This window comes from Tenrec ecaudatus, chromosome 6, assembly GCF_050624435.1.
Source record: "Tenrec ecaudatus isolate mTenEca1 chromosome 6, mTenEca1.hap1, whole genome shotgun sequence".
NCBI classification, from domain to species: Eukaryota; Metazoa; Chordata; class Mammalia; order Afrosoricida; family Tenrecidae; genus Tenrec; species Tenrec ecaudatus.
The window spans coordinates 64,679,759-64,694,581 of NC_134535.1; the positions used below are offsets into that span (position 1 = coordinate 64,679,759).

At 44.7% G+C, this 14,823-nt stretch overlaps 1 protein-coding gene across 1 annotated transcript in view; it reads right to left on the reverse strand.

Annotated features, from left to right (window-relative positions):
* Positions 1–9,265: 9,265 nt before the first annotated feature.
* The window catches only part of HELB (DNA helicase B), a 32,161-nt gene continuing 26,603 nt past the window's right edge, over positions 9,266–14,823 (reverse strand). The window contains exon 13 of the mRNA XM_075551324.1: positions 9,266–11,994. The gene's annotated coding sequence lies outside the window, so the exon portion shown is untranslated. The remainder of the gene's footprint in view (positions 11,995–14,823) is intronic.

Here is a 14,823-nt window from a genome sequence, read left to right on the forward strand (position 1 = left end):
CCAGCATTCCAGTTAGCAGCCAAGTGCTCAGCCACTGCACACCAGGACTCCTTACGGAGTACACCATCCCTCTCGGGTTTCCTACAGCTGTATTCTTTACAGGATCAGAGTTAAACTGGTGTGGTGGTTACACACTGGGCTTTGAGTTGCATGGTTAGCAGTTCAAAACCACCAGCAGCTCCGCGGGAGAAAGAATGGGCTTTCAACTCCCATAAACAGTCTCAGAAACCTCCGGGGGGTCGCTATGAGTGAGCACTGACTGGACGGCAGTGAGTTTGGTTTGGTTTGGATCTTTCAGCCCGCATGTGTTTCCATAACAACCGAGGCTGAAGCCTGCGAACCTCAGTTTAGTCAGAAACTGGCATGAAAAGGCAGGCGAGCAGCTCCAGCTCATGTGAATGGCTCGGCTAGTTCAGGTGTGTCGCAAATAAAGCAGAATCAACAGTGGAAATGACTATTTTAAAACAACACGACAACAACAAACCGGAATGACTTCTGGCTTAAGTGCAGTGACCTGGCCAAAGAGAAGGAGCTCTGGGTTGCGGGCCATGAGCTGGGTTTCTAACTCTGAGGTTAATGGCTTGAAACCACCAGCTGCTCTGTGGGGGGAAGAGGAGGCCTTCTACTCACATGAAGAGCTACAGTCTCCGAAACCCACAGGGCAGCCCTACTCCGTCCTATAGGGTTGCCATGCATCAGCATTGACTCAATGGCAGTGAGTGTGGTTTGGCTTTAGTCAACGGAAGAGACTGCCTCTCTGGTACAGTCAGCCCACAGGATGAAACACCCAGGCTTCTGGAAGGGGCCCTGGTCAGCCATGAACTGAAGGTCTCTCGTGCTATCTCACTAGCAAATCAGTGATGTGTCCGGTGGAGAAGAGACACTGTGTTTATATTTACTGAATCGCAACCAGGGCCACAGCTGCGACTTTTAATGAGACACATCGCAGCTACTTAAAGGACCAGTGGTTGACGAACCAGCTCTCAGCTGAGCCCTTCAAGATTGGAAGCGCTGGATCCACACGTAGTCAAGTGGGAGGCAGGACGCCACGGCCCCTGCAAGTTGAGCACACTGTGATTACAATGACTTGCTTTAAATCCCAACCATCGGTGCCTCGAAATGTCCTGGTGAGTGACATCCTAAGGAATTTTGAAGTGGGTAAGTTATGTATATATTGACCAATAGCATATGCGCGCGGTGAAGGCTTTGCTTTGGGACCTTTCTGATGCATGGTATTCATTTCACTGTTTTAAGAGCAAGGACTATTTTACTTTCAAGTCTCCACAAGAAACTAAACTCATGCGAACTGATTACAGGGATCTGCATATGGCCTCCTTGCTGGGGGATGGACAATAGAAATGTGGGTGAAGGGAGATGTCGGACACTGTAAGATATGACAAAATTATAATTTATAAATTCTCAAGGGTTCTTGAGGGAGGGGCTAGTGGGAAGGAGGACAAAAAATGAGCTGATGCCAGGGGCTTACGTGGAGAGCAAATGTTTTGAGAATGATGAGGGTAACGAATGTACAGATGTGCTTTATAGAATTGATGTATGTATGGATTGTAATAGGAGTTGTATGAGACCCCAATAAAATGATTTTTTTTAAAAACTCACTGCTATTGAGTTGATACCCACCCCCTAGGACTTAGATGCCTCACTTGATTTTCTATGATCAGACAGATACGCAGTAAAACCCAATCGGTGTGTTGCTGCTGAGCCGATTCTGGCTGCTGGCAACCCCAGCGGTTCCATCATTGAGGCTTTACTGGTTTGGGTTTGGCTGGAATTTTTCCAGGAGCAGGTTGATAGGCCTTTCCATCACAGACCTGCTGGGTGAGCTCACACCGTCAACTTATCACAAACTACTCCTGCCACACCCTCCAAGACTAAGTGACCAGCTGAACTTTTGGACCTTCCCACTGGCAACCTGGATAAAATAACTACTTGGATTCCATTTTGCTTACGCTTCTCTCCTTCCCCCAGATGCCTGAATTCAACTGCGGGTCAGAACCAGCGTACCGCACTCCCTTACTTTCACCTGGCAGCAAGGAGCCACTCCCTAATCAATGGTCCACTCACACCACCCACTCCCGCACACCTGGTTTCCTGGCAGATTCCTTCTCTATAAAGATCAGAAAAATAAACCCACTGCCATTGAGTCGATGCTGACTCTTAGTGACCCTACAGGACAGAATAGAACTGCTTCTGTGGGTTTCCCAGACTATAACATTTTATGGGAATAAGAAAGCCCTTTCTCCTACAGGGTGGCTGGTGGTTTTGAACTGCTGACCTTATGGAGGGCAACACAATGTGTAACCACTACATCACCAAGCTGCCTTCATCTCTGTAAAAGGCAAGCCCTTTTCTGCTTTGCTGGAGATGCTTGCAGCTCCCCACAAGGGTGCAGTCTCCCTATTCCAACATCTCCCTCCTCCTCCCCACTCCTGCAGGCAAGTCTCTCTCCCCAAGCCTGGACTCCTTTGTGTTTGACATCCACAATGACTAATTGCTGGCTCCTTTTCCCTTCTTCTGTATCTGATACTTTCAAATATAGTGGAATGCTATCCAAGAATTTTTTTCTTAATGATCTACATAAAATAATTGGTACAAAAGCACACTGCTTGGGAAAGGAGGTTGACGAGAGATTGGGAGGGAACTGCATGCAGTCCTGTTGGTTAGCTCAGTGTTGCCACAAGGGAGATAACACGAGGGGTGTCTTCAACAAACAAGCATTCCGTTTGGAGAGCAGATGTCTGCATTCAAGGTGCAGGTTCTAGGCCTCGCACGGCTGATTGAATGTTTTCCACACTTGACCCCTTTCACTTTAGAAATTGGCAACCGCTGCTAGAAACACCTCAGACTCACTGGGCTTTTGATTTGGCATTCACTTGAATTGATTTCAGGTGGTTGTGCTTCTAGAAACTTTTTACTCCCAAATTCCTCAGGTCCCCACATTCGTTTATGAGACCCTAAAGGGCAGTCCCATAAGGGGTACCCTGAAGTTTTCAGAAGCTCTGCTAGGGGAGGCCTCCCTCTGGGGGCTCTGAAAGAAAGTAGTTCACTCCTGTTCCTTGTGAATTCCTGGGTGAGCTTCATGCATCTTGGCACCTCTGTCCCAGACTCAAAATACACCCTCTGGGAATCCCGCCCGATTAACATAAAGCCACTCCCCAAAGGCATTATAATCCAGGCACAGGGGTTAGGATTTACAACATGTACTTGGCAGAGCACAAATGAAACCCATGACACTTTGCGATGTCAACGCCATGTAAACTAATTGCCACTGTCCCAAAAGGTTCCTTACTGTCTTTGCAATCAGGTTTTTTAATTAAGAGTTGGTGGGGGTCGGGGGACCAGTCTGATTGTTTCAGCTCCATGCCACATTTTTTACCAAAAAAAGTTAAAAAGGAAAATTTTTAAGAACACTTGGACCCCCTCCCCATTAATTAAACCTGGTGGAAACTATCAGATGTTAATTACATTGAATAGTTTCTATCAGTTTTGCTTAGCAGAGAGTGGAGGTTTTATATACACGCCACATGTGCGCGCACACACACACATATGCTTCAAAAAGTTTGTGGCAAAATTTCATTATCTTTTAATTCAATTTTTTCACAAACTTTCTGAAGCCTTCTTGCATCTACCAGCTCCTAATTTATCAACATGGTTAGGTTCCAAAGATGAGCTATGATGGGGAAAAAATCAGTGTTCGTGTGAAAAGGGAGGCCGGCGTGTCACTGCATGCCCTCAGTGCACTGCGACCTCATATTGTGCCAGCCCCCTGCTGCGGTCACCTGCCATGGCTGCCTCCTCCCCCCACCCCCCACCCCAGCGCCTCAGGAAAAGTCAGCCCCGCTCGGAGGAAGGCCTCCTGGGCGTCCAGAACTAGGTTGGCTCAAACACTGCCCTTTTCCCTATCCCCACGGTCCCATCCCTCTCCTTCCCTCTTTAGATTTTTAGGATGGGTGGCCTTATCCATCCAATGACCCCTAAGAACACTCTTGGTGACTTTATAGGACAGGAAGCTTCCTGACCATGGAGGGGAGGGGCTGGGTGCTGAGAGATGGCACAGGCTACCCATTGGGCCCTCTCATGAGAGCAACCTCTAGCGACCCTTCCCCCTACACAAATCACCTGCTGGCCCAGCCCAGCCCAGCCCAAATACCTTCCCCACCCTCACCTGGACCCACCCAAGAGGGGAGATCAAGGAAGCATAAGGAGCTCAAGTATCATCGGGTGTCATAGGTTCAGGGCACGGAAATGCACCATCTCCAGTCTCCTCTGACCAAGGTCCAGTCTGTCCCTGCTACTCCTGATGTCTGGAAGCTGGGGCCAGAATCTGGGCCTCACTTGTTCCCTGACCCCAAGGTTAGCCCCACCTTCAGGACACTGGTTGCTGATAGCCCAACTCCAGCCCCAGTGGACACCCAAGAGTCGATGCACAGTCATGCAAGCTTCCTTTCTATATACACACAGGATCCACTAGTCAGCGATCACATGAAGGACCTTGATGCTGTACTGTCAGGTGTCACTAACGCACAAAATGGTCATAGTAGACTTTTTACTATTGTAAATGTGAAATGTCAGGTAAGGGAATAGCTGATAAATAACCAGAGGGGGTCTGTGTCTTGTGTATAAATGAGGGGGTACCCCAAAAAGCAGAACTGCTCTGGGTGGAGTGGAGCTTTCATAGTCGACATTTCTGCACTCAGCAAGCATCCAGCAACTCGCTCTGAGTTAGTGCATCAGTGGCGTCACCTGGGAAGCTTCTTTCTGATCACTGAATTTTTTTCATAAAAGCAGTTTCACTTGAACCTCATGTTTTCGTGACAGCTGATTTATGAGAACAGCATGCAGCTGTGAAATTTTATTTCCTGCTTTGGAAAAATGCCACAGAAACTGCTATGATGTTGTTGTGATGTTGAATACAGCTTACAAAGACAGCACTATGGGAAAGACGCATGTGTACAGATGATTTTCTCATTTCAAAAAAGGTGAAATACTGATTGATGACAAACTTTGTTCTGGACATCCATCGACTTCCTGAACGGAAGAAAATGGCAACTCATAGTACATTTGGAGTTCGTTCCACCAGGTAAGACTGTTAATCAACTTTTCTAGTTAGAGGTTCTGAAAAGATAATGTAACAGTGTGTGACCAAAAAAAGACCTGATTTGTGTCAGATGGCAGACTGTTTTTGCCACCACAACAATGCATCTACTCACACAGCCATCTGTGCCAGTTTTTGGTAAAAAGCATGTCTCTCTCGCCCCACGCACCTCACACACCTGAAGTCACTGCATGCAACTTTTTGTTTTCAAGAATGAAGAGGAACATAAAAGGACAGTAATTTGACGATGTAGGAGAGGCGAAGAAAAAATAAGGGAGGAGCTGACAGCCATCCAGACAGATGAGTTTGAAAAAATGTTCTCAAGAATGGAATCACAGCTTTAAAGCCAAGAAGGCCGTGCTGAAAGGCGTCCACAGCCACATACAAAAGAAGATCCGCACATCACCCACCTTCCGGTGGCCTGAGACTAAGAAGGCAGCCCAAATACCCTTGGAAGAGCGCCCCCAAGAGAAATAAGGTGGACCATATGCCATCATCAAGTTCCGCTTGACCAGAGTCTGCCATGAAGATCGAAGAGAACACACTGTGTTCACTGTGGATGTCAAAGCCAACAAACACCAGATCAAACAGGCTGTGAAGAAGCTCTATGACATTGACATAGCCAAGGTCAACACCTTGATCAGGCCTGACGGTGAGAAGGCATATGTTTGACTGGCTCCTGACTATGATGCTTTAGATGTTGCCAACAAAATTGGAATCATCTAAACTGGCTAAATATAAACTTTTAAAAAAATGGAATCACAGATATGACAAATGTATGAAGTGTAATGGAGAGTACTTTGAAGATGATAAGGTTGTTTGTAAAAAAGTTTAAATACAAAAAAAAAGTTTAAATACATAGCTTTGAAGGAAAATTCAGGCTTTGGGGTGTGCCCCCTCACATATATCCTTGGGAAAATTCTGTGCATACAATAAATGAAAAACAAACATTTATTCAAAAAACGATTAAAATTTGGTAAAAATAACAAAGATGTTTTTGAGCCAGAACCTACTCCTTATTCCCCCAGCTCAGCTTTATAAAGTTCATTTCCAGACATGAGTTGCTAAAATTACTGGCCCCATCTCACCTCAGCTCCCACACATTTACTACATTGTATCAGATGAGCAGACAACAGGCATTTCTCATCGTCTCAAACTTCCACTTGAAAAGTCAAAATTACTGGTTAGTGTGACCAAGAGGTCAAGGGCTCCTTTCCTCCCCCAAGGACCCATTCATGAAACAGACTCTGCCCATATACGGCAGGTCTAGAACACTGGGGTCCAAATCATCCCTGCCCTGGCTCACTCCACTGTGGAGGGACCATAAAGTCCTGAGTAACTCGTACAGCGGTTCTCAACCTGGCGTCAAACTACGCTTTCACAGGGGTCGCCTAAAACATCCTGCATATCATATATTTACATTACAATTCATAATAGAAGCAAAGTTCTAAAAAAATCATTTTGGGGACTCGCACAATTCTTAACACAATCCATACATAGTTACTGTGTCAAGCACATTTGTGTGTGTGTGTGTGTGTGTGTGTGTGTGTGTGTGTGAAGCACATTTGTAGCCATCATCATTCTCAAAACATTTGCTTTCTACTTAGGCTCTTAGAATTAGCTCCTCATTTTCCCCCTTCCCTCCCCGCTCCCCCCTCCCTCATGAACCCTTGATAATTTATAAAATTAGTATTTTGTCATATCTTACACTGTCTGAGGTCTTCACCCACTTTTCTGTTGTCCATCCCCCAGGGAGGAGTTTATATGTAGATCCTTATAATCTGTTTGCCCTTTCTACTCCACCTTCCCTCCACCCTCCAGGTATCGCCACTCTCACTCACCCCTGGTACTGAGGGGGTCATCTGTCCTGGATTCCCTGTTTCCAGTTCCTATCTGTACCAGTGTACATCTTCTGGTCTAGCCAGATTTGTAAGGTAGAATTGGGATCATGATAGTGGGGGGAGGAAGCATTAAAGAACTAGAGGAAAGTTGTATGTTTCATTGTTGCTACCCTGCAACCAAACTGGCTCTTCTCCTCCGCGCAACCCTTCAGTGAGGGGGTGTCCAATTGCCTATAGATGGGCTTTTGATGTCCACTCTGCGCTCACCCTCATTTATAATGATATGATTTTTTTTTGTTCTTTGATGCCTGATACCTGATCCCATTGATACTTCATGATCACACAGGCTGGTGCGCTTCTTCCACGTGGGCTTTGTTGCTTCCGAGCTAGTTGGCAGCTTGTTTGTCTTCAAGCCTTTAAGACCCCAGACGCTAGATCTTTTGATAGCCAGGCACCATCAGGCTTCTTCACCACATTTGCTTATGCACACATTTGTTTTCAGTAATCATATCAGGAAGGTGGGCACCCACTGATGATTTTTTGTTCTTTGATGTTTGATACCCGGTCCCTTCTACACCTCGTGCTCACACAGGCTGGTGTGCTTCTTCCATGTGGGCTTTGATGCTTAATAGAAGCAAAATTAAAGTTAAGTAGCAACTAAAATCATTTTATGGTTGGGGGTCACCACAACACGAGGAACTATATGAAAGTGTCATGCCATTGGGAAGCTTGGAAACCACTGAGCTAGTAGGTCAAAACAGAAATGAAAAGGAATTAGAAAACATATTTAGATGAATAAAAAATGAAATTGTACCAAAACTTATGGAAGGCAGTTTTAACTTAGAGGGAAACTTATAGCCATAATGCCTATATAAAAATAATATAAGGAAAAAATTCAAAACAGAGGAAATAAAGATCTGAATAAAAAGAAAAACATATTCATTAGAAAATTTTAATATTAAGATGTCAGTTCTTCCCAAGATGATCTATAGATCCAATGTAACCCAAATATAATCTCAGTAGTGATGAGAAACTAAATATAAAAAAAACTGGTTATAAAGTTTATATAGAAAGGCAAAAGACTCAGATTATGCAACTTAGTTAATAATGAATCTATTTTGATTCATTAGGTATAACAAATGTAAGTCTTTCAGAATGTTTATGAAAGAATAGAATTAAAAGATAATGGGATGGGGGATAGTGGGAAAGGGGCGTCTAGGAAGGAAAAAAAAAGATAATGGGATGTTAAAAACTCGTGTATAATGCAAGATGCTATTCATAAAAGAAACTGTAAGGGTGAGAGGTTCAGGAGAGGTAAAAGGTTATTCTAGAACTTTCTGTAACATCTCAACTTTTCTGTAAATTTTAAACTGTCATAAATTTTTAAATCTATTAAGAAGAAAAACCTCCAATCAGCATCCTAACCTTTTACCTTAAGCCATTAAAAAAAATAAAACTCAGACCAAACATAAAGAAGGAACTAAAGTGTTAGAAGAAAAATAAGAGAAAATCCGTGAAACCAAAACTGGGTTCTCTGAAAAAAAAAAAAAATCCACAAACTTGGCAAGCCCAAGAGAGAAAGAAAATCGAGAAATGACTCCGATTGTGATCAGGAATGCAGACTGGCATTTACTACCAGCCACACAGAAATAAAAAGGATGATAGATGGCTATAGAGTTGACCTGCACTTGCATGCGGTGCAAAATTGCTCCTCTGTGATCCCAAAGCTGAAATCCTCCCAGGAGCAGACTGTCACAGCTTTCTCCCACAGGGAGTCAGCGGGTTCAAGTCACCAACATTTCCGTCTGCAGCTGAGCACTGAACCACTGCACCGCCAGGACACCATGGGAACAAGTGTATTCCAACAAATTAGAAATGTAGTTGAAATCGATACATTCATACAAAGGCACAAATCACCAAAGCTGAGTGACAGATAAAAAACTCTGAAAGCGGCACAGCAAGAGAGTGAATTATTGATCTGAAACCCACAGACACAATCCAGTTCAGAGGGCTACAATGTTGCATGTTATGAAACAGTTAAAGAATTAATGCCAACTAAGTCTATGTCTCCCCAAAAAGGAAGAGGGGCCATTCCGTTTACTTTATGATGTCCGTATTATGCTGACGCCAACACCAAGAAAACCACAGACCAGTAAAAGTATTTACTTGATGACAAGAATCCTCCTCAAAATTCCTGAAACTCAAATACCAAACCCATACCAAACCCTCTACCATCAAATTAATTCTGATTCATACAGATCACATAGGACAGAGCAAGACTGCTCTTGAGGATTTCCAAGGTTGTACATCATTTTCTTTTTTGTTTAAATCATTTTATTGGCTTGTACAGCTCTTAGCACAATCCACACATACATCCATTGTGTCCAGCACATTTGTACATGTTGTCATCATCATTTTCAAAATATTTTCTACTTGAGCCCTTGGTATCAGCTCATTTCCCCCCCCCTCCTCCACCCTTCTCCCTCATGAACCCTTGATAATTTATTTTAAAAATTTTTTATGTCTTACATCAACTGCTGTCTCCCTTCACCCACTTTTCTGTTGTCTTCCCCCTGGGAGGGAGTTATATGTAGATTGTGGTGATTGGTTCTCCCTTTCTTCCCCCACCTTCTCCTTACCTTCCTGGTATCACTACCCTCATTACTGGTCCTGAGGGGTCTATTGGTCCTGGATTACTTGTGTTGTGAGCTTTTATGTGTGCCCATGTACATCATGCTCTGGTCCAAGTCTGAAAATCTTTATAGGAACAGACAGACTTAGCTTTCTCCCCAGAGTGGTGGTGGGCTTGAAATGCAGAGTTTGTACTTAGCAGGACAATGTTTAACCCCACTATGGCACCAGGGTTCCTTAAACCAAAGACAGTGACATACAAAACAGGATTTTATACTACCACCGAGTGAAATTCATTCCAGGAAGACAAGGATGGTTCAGTGTAGGAAACTAAATTATGAAATACGCATATTAAAAAAAAGACAAAAATTACATGATTATCTCAACAGATAAAAATTACTTGACAAAACTCAGCACCCCTTCATGATAAAAATATTCAAGTAGTAATAGTCACAACATCCACCAACTGATAAATGGATAAATAAAATATGGCATACCCATATAATAGAATACCATCCAGAAACAAAAATAAACTGAAGTAAAGTGAAATTGCTTGTTATGGCTCTTCTACATATAATCTTTATTCACTCTCACCCAGCAACTGGGTGGCAGCATGCCTGTAAGATGTAGCAAAATCGTATTGGGTTGTCAGTTTTGCCATCTCACTCGGTACAAGGCCAACAAGCTCAGAAGCGGAAGAAAGACTCCTATGACCATCAAATTGAAGACCCAGCAGCAGCTGCACATGGAAATGGAGACGGAGCAGCGGGCTTCCGGGACCAAAGACCAAGTACTGCTGAGTGCTGTTCGGAGGTTGGCTTGCAAAGCGGGATGCCCTTTAGGCATTAATGGGTGTTAAAGGAGCTCTATGACACTATCCAAGAAGGGAAAAGGCCAAGGGACCTCATGGTGGAGAAGCCAAGGACCACAAAGAAAAGTGCATGTTGGCATGATCTTGACTTGTTAAACTTCCCCACAAATCGTGCTATGAGTTCTGTGTGACTATCACAAGGGTTATGAGATCCAGAAGAATGCCTTGAAAGGATGGTTAGTGTCAGAATAGGATAAAGGAGGGTGAAGGGTAGCGGCATGCCTGGCATCTGCCTCACAGAACCATCCTTGAGCAGATGTGGAGTTGGACTGTCCTTTGTGTAGGTGGTGGAGTCAGATGTAGCCCCCATGCCACTTCCACAGAAATGTATTGATATGTGCTATAAATAGATAAAATTTGAAAAATCGGGTAAGTCAAAGTAGTCAGTCATAGAGCCAATAATCGTGTTTATGATTCCATTGATATGGACTGTCCGGAACAGGCAGATCCGCAGGTAGAAAATAAGTAAGTGGCTATACATTAGGTGGCTAGCTGCTCCCTGAGAAAGAGCTGAGGCTGTCCAACCTGTAGTTCTGTAGGAAGTGGCAGTCGGAGACCCACAGGAGCAGTGACCCTGTCCTACGGGTTTCTATGAGTTGGAGTCAACTCAACAGCATTGAGTTTAGTTTTGGGTTTAGAGTGGAACAGATGAGGAAATGGCAATCAAGGGCTATCCTATAGTTAAAGACTTCTTTTGAGGGCAAATAAAAAATGTTCTAAAATGAATTATGATGGTTACATAGCTCAGTGAATATACTGACCCATTGACTTATACACTTTAAAAGGCAAATTGCAATGATATGTGAGTTATATTGTTATACATGAGATAACACTGATACACTTGCCCCTACTCACAATAAAAATCTAAAATATTCAAAACGCTGAGATCTCACCGCCCCCACCTCCACTCCTGCCCCTCAAGTACAATATGTTCGAAATTAAGTTCTCCCAATATGGAAGGCATGGCCAGGAAGAAGTACCAGGAATGCTGGTCAGGGCAATCCTGACGGATGAATGACCACTCTGAGGAGGGCATGATGCCCTGTAACAAGTGTCCAGAAAATTGCTGCAATTAGTTGATTTCTGCCATTGCTTCAACCTACTGGCAATGATCATCACAATGCTCAAGGCAGTTAATAAGCCAAAATCCTAGAAATAACATATTTTTAAAGAACAAAGTTTGCTTTTTAAAAATATAAACACCTTTTCCCCGACAGTTATGTTCAGTGTTACTCCAATTCTCATGATGGCACATGTTGAAATCATCCAGGTTTCTTTGATTAAAATGTATTTAAAACATCTGCTAATACGAATCCTTTCAAATAAAACTCCAATGATAGACATCTTTTCTCTTGCTACTTCGAAGATACGGTGTTTCTTTGGTCTTGAATAGAAAAAGGCAGAGTGTACTTTGGAGTAGCCTGAAACAAAATTTAAGTTTCCTGATTCTTTGTGGAGTTAAAAAGCTGTCTGGGTGTTAAATTATTCAGTCTCATATTCTGAAGTCTGGAAGATACTTGCGGGGACGGCTGTTGCACCTGTCAGGAAACAGGAAGCGAACATAACGTTAATGGTGTGAAGAGAACCATCGACCTTCTGTAGTTGGAGGCTGGTGGCAGTTTGTTACCGTTACGCCCTGCACTGTGTACCACAAGGTCGGCAGTCCAAAACCCTTCAGGAGGAAATGAAACTTTCTACTCCCATAGAGTCAGTCTCGGAAACCCACAGGGGCAGTTCTACCCTGTCCTCCAGGGTCACTATGAGTCGGCACCGACTGCTCAGCAGTGAGAGGCCCCTGCACTTCAATCCTTTCTGACTGCTCCTGACACTGACACCTCATGTCCCCAGGGCTCAAAGACTCAAGCAGGCCCAACATGTGACTGCCTCCTGCTTGCGACATCAGGTTGCTTCTGCTCACGCCGAAACAGCGCCCAGCTCCAGGTCTAGCATGTCGTTCAACAGAGTACCGTATATACTCCTGTATAAGCCAAGTTTTCCTGAGCACAGTGTTAATGCAGTTTTTATGATAAAATTAGGTGTCTTGGCAGATATTCGGGTTGGCTTAGACTCGAGTATATACGGTATTTGCTGAGTACCTGTGTTTAAATTCTCAGTGTGTGGCCAGTGCCCACTTGGGAATCTGACAGCCCAGTACAAAAGGAAAAGGTCAGTCCCTTGCTTGAAACTTGAGGATTCAAGATGGCGGCAACAGAGATGAAGCCAAGCAAGCATGGGGCCCTTCGAAGCCCAGGGTTGTGTCAGATAGCAGAGGCCACATGCCCACGAAGCCAGCCCTCCGTGTGACTAAGGCAAAACTCCAATTCCACGATCGCATTCTAGGAGAATTTCCAAGAACAAGTCAATTGGCCAGTGTAATCACTGTGAAATTTCAACACCACAGAGAAATGCTACAGATAGGGATTCACAAAACTGTGGTGGGGTTGGGTGCCATCCCGCCAACTCTGACTCACAGCAGCACGGTGGAACTCAACCGCACTGCCCTGTAGGCTTGCCCAAGCTGTCACCTTCAGGAGGGAGCCCTCCCTCGTGGTGCAGTGGGTGAGAGCTTGGCTGCTTACCAAAATATTAGCAGTGTGAACCTCCCAGCCCCATTAGGGTAAAGACTATGACCTTGAAAACCCTAGAGGGTCAATTGAAGTCAAACGTGGTTGACAGCAATGGGCTCGGGTTTTAGGTTTTGAATTTTTATGGGTGTCCAGTCTCTTCTCCTGCACAGTGGCTGGCGGGTTTGACCTGTTGGTAAACCGATGTGTACTTTATCCCCTGTGCCACCACATCTCCTACACTGTGCTGCTCCATCTGTCCCACTAGAGGGCAGTCCCTCCTTGAGGGATTCTGCCATGATGTCCCTCTTTAGAAATCATGGTTTTAGATGAGAAAGTTTAACCATGCTCACTAATGCTTTCTTCACAGGAGACATTTGTGTCTTCCTTCTTCTGGGCAGGATGCGTGTGGCTGGACAAAAATAATACTAATAATAATCCAATCAAATTTTCAGCTTAAGGATTCCTCCCTTTCCCCTTAAAATCCAAAGAGATGATCGATAGGGAAGCACCAAAGCTTTCCCTCAGGGGAGGTGCAGATACGAGAGAATCCACTGTGGCTTCGGCACTTTGGGAGCAATGTGAATAGAGAGGTAATGTGGCTGGGATTGGTCAACGAGTTCCATCTATCCCAAACGGCAAAGCACAATGCACTAGAAAGTCTACAAGGAGGGAAACACAGAGAGCCATACTTGGCCTGCAGGCCTGTCGCTCTGAATTCTCACTCTCCCCGTTTCCCAGGATTTCGGCGGCGTCATATCACAGGGTTCTGGCCAGCCTTGTGAGAACTCCATCATTATGCAGGGCCACAGGCCATCGCAGGGCTGTCCCTTTTTATGTTCACAGCCACAGAGGAAAAGGTTTGGCAAACTTAGAACTGACGATGGGTCATTTAATCCATAAGCCCCCATCTCATGTGCTCTAAAATATATAAAGGGATTTGTAGGAAAAGGCCCTCTCTTTGCAAAGCTTCTGCAAGAATTGACGGGTTTCATTACAAAGATGTCTTGCTGAGAAATTCCATTTCAAAGGGCTGGTCTGTGGAAGTGAATGAAGTTCAAGGTCAGCAAGGGTTCTACCACCTCCGAGGGAGGGGAACGTTCGACAGTATGACAGGGTTTTTTTTTTTTTTTTTAGTATGACAGTTTTGGGCGCCTTGGTAGCATAGTGGTTGCACATTGGGCTGCTAACCACAAGGTCAGCAGTTGAAGCGCACCGGCTGCTCCAAGGGAGAAAGACTAGGCTTTCTACTCCCCAGAGTTCGTCTCTGAAACTAAAGGGGTCATCCTTCCCTGTCCTACAGGGTGGGTGTGAGCTGCCATCAGCTAGATGACAGTGAGTTTTAGGAGTATGACTCTTTTAAATAACCACTTTTAAATAACATCTGCTCCTCTGCCTCTTTTCCCAGTTTTCTCATTCAGTGGTACGTAGGAATGTGGGCTGAGGCCCAAGCCAGAAACCCAGGAGGCATCCACAGGCCCAACCTAACAGGTCCCTGAGTCCCATCAAGCCTGCTCCTCAGCATCTCCTCTCCCTGAGACTACTAACTCACACTGTCCAGCTCACTGAAATCACCTCAGTGCTGGTCTCTCCCTTCCCACAGCCATCAGTCTACAGCTGGGGTCGCCTATATACATTTCAAGTCTTATCAGTTCACCAAACACAGAACTCCTAAACCCACTGCCACCAAGTTGATTCCTATGCAGAGACCCTACATAGGGGTTCCAAGGCTGTAAATCTTTACAGGAGCGGGCAGCCTCATCTTTCTCCCTTGGAGCGGCTGGTGGGTTTGAACCACTAACC